General features: G+C 43.0%; 1 non-coding gene across 1 annotated transcript; it reads left to right on the top strand.

The window, feature by feature from the left end:
- Window positions 1-7907: 7907 nt before the first annotated feature.
- trnar-ucu (transfer RNA arginine (anticodon UCU)) lies at window positions 7908-7998 on the top strand. Its single transcript is given in 2 exon segments — window positions 7908-7944; window positions 7963-7998. It is a non-coding gene; the product is annotated as a tRNA-Arg (tRNA).
- The last annotated feature ends 292 nt before the right edge of the window (window positions 7999-8290 follow it).

The raw sequence follows: 8290 nt of genomic DNA, 5'->3' as shown, positions 1-8290 counted from the left end.
TCCCTATTCCTTATGCCAAAATACATCACCTCACACTTGTCACTATTAAATTCCATCTGCCACCTGTCTGCCCATTCTGCTAGCCTATCACTGTCCTGTTGCAGGCAGTTCATATCATCTTCACTGTTTGCCGCTTCTCCAGGTTTGGTGTCATCGGCATATTTTGAGATTCTACTCTGTATTCCAAGATCCAAGTCACTTACCTTGAGCAAAAAAAGCAGTGGTTCTAGCACTGACCCTTGGGGAACACCACTGTCGACTATCCTCCAGTCTGACAAAGAACCATTTAATAAGACTCGCTGTTTTCTGTCCTTAAACCAATTTTCTATCCAATTGGACACTGACCCTCCTATACCACGAACCTCAATTTTGTTAACCGCCCTTTTATGTGGTACCTTGTCAAACGCTTCCTTAAAATCATATAAACAACATCCACTGCATTCCCTTCATCAAGCTGCTCTGTTAGTTCATCAAAAAATGCAGCTAGATTAGTCAAGCATGAACTCCTATTTATAAATCCATGCTCACTCTCCTTAATTAACTCGAACCTCTCCAAGTGACTGTTGATTTTTTACCTTGATTATTCTTTCTAAAACCTTACCCACCGCTGCTGTTAATCTAACTAGCCTGTAGTTACCCGAACTGTCCTTACACCCTTTCTTGAATAAGGGTGTCGCATTTGCCACTGTTTAATCCTCTGGCACTTCCCCCATATCCAGGGAAGATTGGAAGATTATAGCAAGCCCTTCCGTTATCTGCATCCGCATTTCCTTTTGCAACCTGGGATGTGAGCCATCCGGACCAGGTGATTTATCTTCCCGAAGCACAGCCAGCCTTTTTAGTACCTCCCTCTCCTAATTTGTACTCTCTCCATTGCCTCTACTTTCTTCACTTCAACTGATATTTTGTCAAATTCCACTTCCTTAGTGATCACTGATGCAAAGTACTCATTAAGTAGATTAACATTGCCCTGCACCTCTAAGCTTATATTATCCTTTTTGTCCCTAATAGACCCGACTCAACCTCTTACTACCCACTTATCATTTACATGCTGCTCGAAGATTTTTGGGTTTCCTTTCATGTTGACTGCCAGTCTATTCTCATAGAAATAGAGAATAAGCAAATATAGAAGATGTAAGTATTTCCCATCCTTGATGAGGTGGAATTTTTTATGTTGTGGGTGGTAATGTCTTGGCCCACGAGTGTGGTGGAAGCAGAGACAATCAATGATTTGAAAAGGAAATTGGATGGATACTTGAAGGAAAGAAACTTGCAGGAGGAAAGGGATCGAGCTGGTGAGTGGAACTGATTAGATTGCTCCGGGAAGAGCCAGCATGGACGTGATAGGCCAAATGACCACCTTCGATGTTGTAAATGACTCTGTGTTGTTTCTCAAATTCAATCCAATGGTGCTTGGGAAATAATCTCAAAGTAAATTGTGCAACTGGAAAATCAGAACCAAGGCAAGGGACGCATAAGGAAGCGAAATTGCTGAAACCCGGGATTGAACCAGGGACCTTTAGATTTTCAGTCTCACTCTCCCAACTGAGCTATTTCAGCCCTACATTAACAGCAGCTTGGTGTCCTTGTTTTGGAAGAAAATACATACATTCAAGTTTTCCAAAAAATTAAAGAACACAACATGTGAGTAATATTCCCCATTGCTTTCTCAGTACTGATGGATTGTGAAGCGGGAGACAGCCAGAAGAGCCACTGAGCCGCACAGACCCCGAGCTGAGAATGAAATGAGATCAAATTCAATCTTTCATAGTGAGATGCTGCTGAGAGGGAAGAGTCCTGAATCAAAGCGAGACTTGCTCATTTCAAACACTCCCTGTACTCTCTGCTCATGAAGCCTTAAAAAAGGGAAAAACAGAATGGCACTCAAACTCACAACCCTGCCATTAAAAGTCTCATATTCGACTGACAGAACTGTCACTACGACTCGGTCTCTTATTGGATGGATGCAACTCCAACGCAGGGATGGCATTCAAATCCTCCCATGGGTCCACATGTCAGACTGAGTTCCATGTTGTCGACTCAAGCAAAGGAAATCTGCTCACTTCCAAAACTTTCAGCGAATTGAAGCTGATTACAATCAACATCATCGGAGGTCAGAACTACCTGGTGAAAGGAGACACCCTGAAGAAGGATCCACAATTATTCAAAGGCATCGACAAAGTGAAAAACAAGAAAATCGATGAGTCAATGCAAGCCAAACAACAGAAGCACTGAAGAATTCCATTCCATTCCAGAACCCATTCCTGTTGTTTTTGGAGTCAGGTCTCAATTACTGCAACAACTTTATATTCCCACTTGGCTATCTGTACATTTAGTTAATTACAATTTTGTCGACAAGCTCTTTGAATCCAGCTGTCTGGTCCTCAAGCCAGCTCCGTTTGGAAGTCAATTCCACCTTCTGCAAGGCTGAAACCAATAGATAACCTTAATCTAAACATGCCAGCAGGCCAGGGCTCATCTGGGATTAGAATCTTGCATTTCTTACATGTTAATCAACCACATTCCCTAAGCAAGAATCATACCCCTAGACCAACGAGCCACTGACCAGTCAGGTTTCTTTAGCTGCTGTGGAATTTCACTGGAACCCCCCAGCCAATCATCCATTTTATATTTCAGATCAAAGCAACATCCTGCAAATGCTGAAATAAAAACAGAAAGTGCTGGAAATGTTCAGCAGCTCTGGCAGCATCTGTGCTGAGAGAAACACAGTTAACGTTTCAGGGCACTCACCTTTTGTTTCAGCCATCCTTTCAGAATGCTTCTGACCATCCAATCTCATTTTCTATTCGATTCACATTCTAACCATTCACTACGTTACTACATTTTTCATGAATTCCTCATTTCTTTTATTAATGACTATTTTGTATTTCTGGCCTTTGCTTCAGACACCACCACAAGTGGAATCATGTCTCCATCGACCCAATCAAACCACTTCGCTGTATCCTCACATTGCTATGTTTCTTTAACCCTGACAGACTGTGGAGTTTCTGCTGCTTGGTTGCAGTTCTTGCTACCCGCCAGTAGATGTCACCTCACTCCAATACAGTGAAGTTTACAAATCTGAGAGAGACACAACAGGAAATAATTGTTCACATTATAGTGAATGTGTGGGATTTAGAAATACTAGGAGTGGAGACGAGTTATTATTGCACTCTGCTATTACATCTTTTATAATGGACTCCAGCATTTTGCCCACGACTGATGTCAGGCTAACCGGTATATAATTCGCTGTTTTCTTTCTGCCTCTTTTTTTCAATAGTGGAGTTACATTAACTACCGTCCAATCCATTTGAAATGTTCCAGAGTCTACAGAATTTTGGAAAAAGACCAGAAATGCATCTGCTATTCCAAGGGCCACCTCCTTAAGTACTCTGGGATGTAGATTATCAGTCCTTGGGGATTTATCGGCCTTCAATCCCATCAATTTCCCAAACATTCCCTACTAATACAGATTTCATACAGTTCCTCCTTCTCATTAGACCCTATGTTCCCCAACATTTCTGGGAGGTAATTTGTATCGTCCTTTGTGAAGACAGAACCAAAGTATGTATTTAATTGGTCTGCCATTTCTTTGTTCCCCATTATAAATTCCCCCGTTTCTGACTGTAAGGGACCCACATTTGTCTTCACTAATCTTTTTCTCTACACATATCTATAGAAGCTTTTACAGTCAGTTTTTATGTTCTCTGCTAGCTTACTCTCATACTCTATTTCCCCCTTCTTAATCAATCCTTTTGTCCTCCTCTGCTAAATTCCAAACTGCTCACAATCTTCAGGTTTGCTGCTTGTTCTGACCATTTTATATTTCTCCTCCTTGGATCTAATACTTTCCTTAATTTCTTTTGTAAGCCACAGTTGAGCCACCCTTCCTGTTTTACTTTTGCACAGACAGGAATGAACAATTGTTGTAATTCATCCATGCGCTCTTTAAATGCTAGCCATTGCCTATCCACTGTCAACCCTTTAAGCAACGTTCCCCAATCTATCATCGCCAACTCCCGCCTCATACCTTCATAGTTTCCTTTGTTTAGATTCAGGACCCGAGTCTCGGAATCAACTCTCTCACTCTCCATCTTAATGAAGAATTTTATCATATTATGGGAGCACTTCCCCAAGGGACCCCACACAACAAGATTGTTAACTAATCCTTTCTCATTACACAATACCCAGTCCAGGATGGCCTGTTCTCTGGAGGTGTTATACACCTCTATCAATTCTCCACTCAATCTCCTTTGAGAAAGGCAGAATAATCTTAGCTTTTCCAACCTAACCTTGTAACTAAAATCTCCCATCCCTGGATCCATTCTGGTAAATCGCCTCTGCATCCTCTCAATGACCCTCACATTCTTTCTAAAGTCTGCTGAGCAGAACTGGAAGCAACACTCCAATTGGGGCCTAACCAGAGTTTTATAATGGTTCAGCATAACAACCCTGCTTTTGTACTCAATGCCTCTATTTATAAAGCCCAAGATCCCATATGCTTTGCTAACCAATCTCGCAATATGTCTTGCCACCTTCAAAGATCGGTGCACATGAACCCCAAGTCCCTCCATTCCAGCACACTCTTTATAACTGTGCCATTAAGTATATATTGCCTCTCCCTATTCCTTATGCCAAAATACATCACCTCACACTTGTCACTATTAAATTCCATCTGCCACCTGTCTGCCCATTCTGCTAGCCTATCACTGTCCTGTTGCAGGCAGTTCATATCATCCTCACTATTTGCCGCTCCTCCAAGTTTGGTGTCATCGGCATATTTTGAGATTCTACTCTGTATTCCAAGATCCAAGTCACTTACCTTCAGCAAAAAAAGCAGTGGTTCTGGCACTGACCCTTGGGGAACACCACTGTCGACTATCCTCCGGTCTGACCAAGAACCATTTAATATGACTCGCTGTTTTCAGTCTTCAAAACAATTTACTATCCAAATGGACACTGACCCTCCTAATCCATGTACCCCAATTTTGTTAACCACCCTTTTATGTGGTACTTTATAAAATGCTTTCGTAATATCCATATAAACAACATCCACTGCATTCCCTTCATCAGTATTCTCAGATAGTTTGTCAACAAATGCAGTTAGATTCGACAAGCATGAACTCCCATTGATAAATCCATGCCCCTCTCCTGAATTAACTCAAACCTCTCCAAAGGACTTGATTTTTTTCCCTGACCTGTTGATCTCATGCTGATAGCAAGCTCACCATTGAGCATGTATTTGGCAATGTGACCGTCATCCATTTGGCCCAGTCAACAGAGTCACCGCTGACTCAAGAGGGCAAACATGCTGTGGATCCCTGCACGCTGGTGTACTTCCGCATTCGGCACTCTGTCCTGCCAGGAGATGCCCAGTATCCATCTGAGGCAGTGGAGGTGGAAGCTGTTCAGCCGCTTTTTTTGGCTTGTATAAGTTGTTAATTCTTCTCTACTATAAAGGAGGGTGCTGAGAACACAAGCCTGGTACACGTGGAGCTTTGTATTTTCGGTCAGTTTGCTGTCGGTTCACACTTGTCTTCTCAACTTTGACATGACAGCTGCAGCATTGGCAATCCTGGTGCTGATTTCAGCATCAAGGGCCAGATTGCTGGTGATTGTTGATTGAAGGTATGTGAAGCTGTTGACAACCTCCAAAGTGAGGTTGTCGATGTTGATGGAAAGTGGAGTCTCTACGTCCTGGCCCGTAACTTTCATCTTCCTGATGCTGATTGTCAGTCCAAACTCTTTGCAGGCCAGGGAGAACCGATCTGCAAGCTGCTGTGACTGAACTTCATTATGGGATGTCAGCACAGCATCATCAGCAAATAGCAACTCACAGCCTAGGAATTTACCCACTTTGGTCTTGGCGCACAGTCTTGCCAAGTTGAACAGCTTGTCGTCAGCTCTGATGTGCAGGTGAACACCTATATCTGAGTAATTGAAATTGTACAATAGCAGCATGGAGAGGAATATGCCAATTATAAAGGATGTGATAACTAGACAGTTCGAAAATGATGACATGATTGGGCAGAGTCAACATAGATTTATGAAAAGGAAAACAGGTTTGAAAAACCTGTTGAGATTTTTGAGGATGTTACCTATAGAACAGATAAAGGAGAACCAGTGGATGTGTGGTATTTGTATTTTCCTTTGGTAAGGTCCCACACAGGAGGTGAGTAAACAAAATTAGAGCACATAGGCTTGGGGATAATATACTGATATGGATTGAGAATTGGTTAACAGACCGAAAACAGAGAGCAGGAATAACGGGTCCTTCTCAGGATGGCAGGCTGTTACTATTGGGGTACTGCAAGGATCAGTGTTGGAGCCACAGCTGTTAACAACCTATATAAATGATTTGGACGTGGGGATTAAATGTAATATTTCCAAGTTTGCAGATGACACAAAGCTCGGTGAAGTGTGAGTTGTGAGGAGGATGCAGAGAGGCTTCCAGGGGACCTGGAGAGGCTAAGTGAATGGGCAAGAACATGGAATATAATGTGAATAAGTGTGAAGTTATTCACTTTGGTAGAATAAACAGAAAGACAGAGTATTTCTTAAATGGTGAGAGGTTGGGAAGTGTCGATGTCCAAAGGGACCTGGGTGTCCTTGTTCCTGAGACACTAAAAGCTCTTGTGCAGGTGCAGCAATCAATTAGGAAGGCAAATGGTATGTTGTACCCACACGAGGGGTCATGAGTACAGGAGTAAAGATGTCTTGCTGCAATTGTATAGAGCCTTGGTGAATCCGCACTGGAGTATTGTGTACAGTTTAGTCTCCTCACCTTGTGAAGGATACACTTGCCATAGAGGGGGTGAAACAGAGGGTCAACAGACTAATCTTTTTTTTGCATTTATTTCATTTCATCTCAGTTTGTTCAGTTTGCTTACCTACTGTTTTTTTTTCAGGTTTGTACTTCCTGCTGTTCAATATTCAGTCCATTAACACCTAATCTGGACTAATGCTTTGTCATTCAACACACCATTAACATATTGTTTGCCTTTGCTGCATGACCTTTTGGTCAGCTATGTGGCCTTGTCCAATCTACACCTTCTCCTTTGTTATCTCTTGCCCCACCCCCACCCCACTTGCTTATAACCTGTGACTTTTCTAATATATGTCAGTTCCGAAGAATGGTCACTTACCTGAAACGTTAACTCTGCTTCTCTTTTCACAGATGCTGCCAGACCTGCTGAGTGGTTCCAGCATTTCTTGTTTTTATGTCACCAGACTAACCCCTGGGATGGTGGGATTGTCTTATGAGGAAACTGGGCCTGTATTCCTTAAAGTTTCGAAGAATGAGAGGTGATCTGATTGAAACTGACAAAATTCTTACAGGGCGTGACAGTGTGGATGTAGACAGGATGTTTGCCCTAGTTGGTGAGTCTAAAACCAAAGGATATCGTCTCAGAATAAGGAGTAGGCCATTTAAAACTGAGATGGGTGGAATTTCTTCACTCAGACGGTGGTGAATCATTGGAATACTGTGCCCCAGAGGGCTGTGGCAGCTCAATCATTGAGCATGTTCAAGACAGAAATTGATAGAAATCTTGACACTCATGACATCAAGGGATATGGGGATAGCATGGGAAAGGGGCTTTGAGGTCGGTGATCAGCCATGATCGAATTGAATGACAGAGCAGGCTCGACGGGCTGAATAGCTTACTCCCATGTTCCTCTGTTCCGAAGAGAGTTGGCGCCAGCACGCAGCCCTGCTTTACCCCACTGCTGATCTTGAAAGCGTCTGATGTTGCTCCATTGTAACTGATGGAACTGTGCATGTTCTCGTGGAAAGAAGAGATGATGCCCAAGAGGTCAGGAGGGCAGCCTGTCTTCCATTGCAGTTTGAAGAGCCCGTCTCTGCTGACAAGATCAAAGTCCTTAGTGATGTTGATATAAATGTGTAAGTCTCTGTGGCGCAGTGGATAGCGTGTTGGACTTCTAAATAATGATTAAGACGATATCCGAAGGTTGTGGGTTCAAATCACACCAGAGTCAGATTTTGGACCAGAAACAGAGGAGCACAACGGAACAACAAATGAAGAAATGCGCCAAAAGCACAGACTCGGAGACAGAGCGAGAGAGAGAGGAGCAGAGCAGGGGAAAAAATCGAGGAGTGACATCACAATGGAGAGTGAGAGCAGGGAAACAGAGAGCCGCTGGGGTGAGGACACAGGATTTGGTTCTTTCTTCGGTGCAGTGGAAGGAGCTGTTTGGTGAGGATCTGGTAAGCTGTGACATCACAGGCAAGCAGGTAGTTGATTGGTTTGGAAGAACCGACCTGCTTGAT

This window comes from Heterodontus francisci, unplaced genomic scaffold (assembly GCF_036365525.1).
Source record: "Heterodontus francisci isolate sHetFra1 unplaced genomic scaffold, sHetFra1.hap1 HAP1_SCAFFOLD_58, whole genome shotgun sequence".
NCBI lineage: Eukaryota > Metazoa > Chordata > Chondrichthyes > Heterodontiformes > Heterodontidae > Heterodontus > Heterodontus francisci.
The sequence above is the reverse complement of the archived record's forward strand: the minus strand, read 5'-3'. Positions and strand labels throughout refer to the sequence as shown.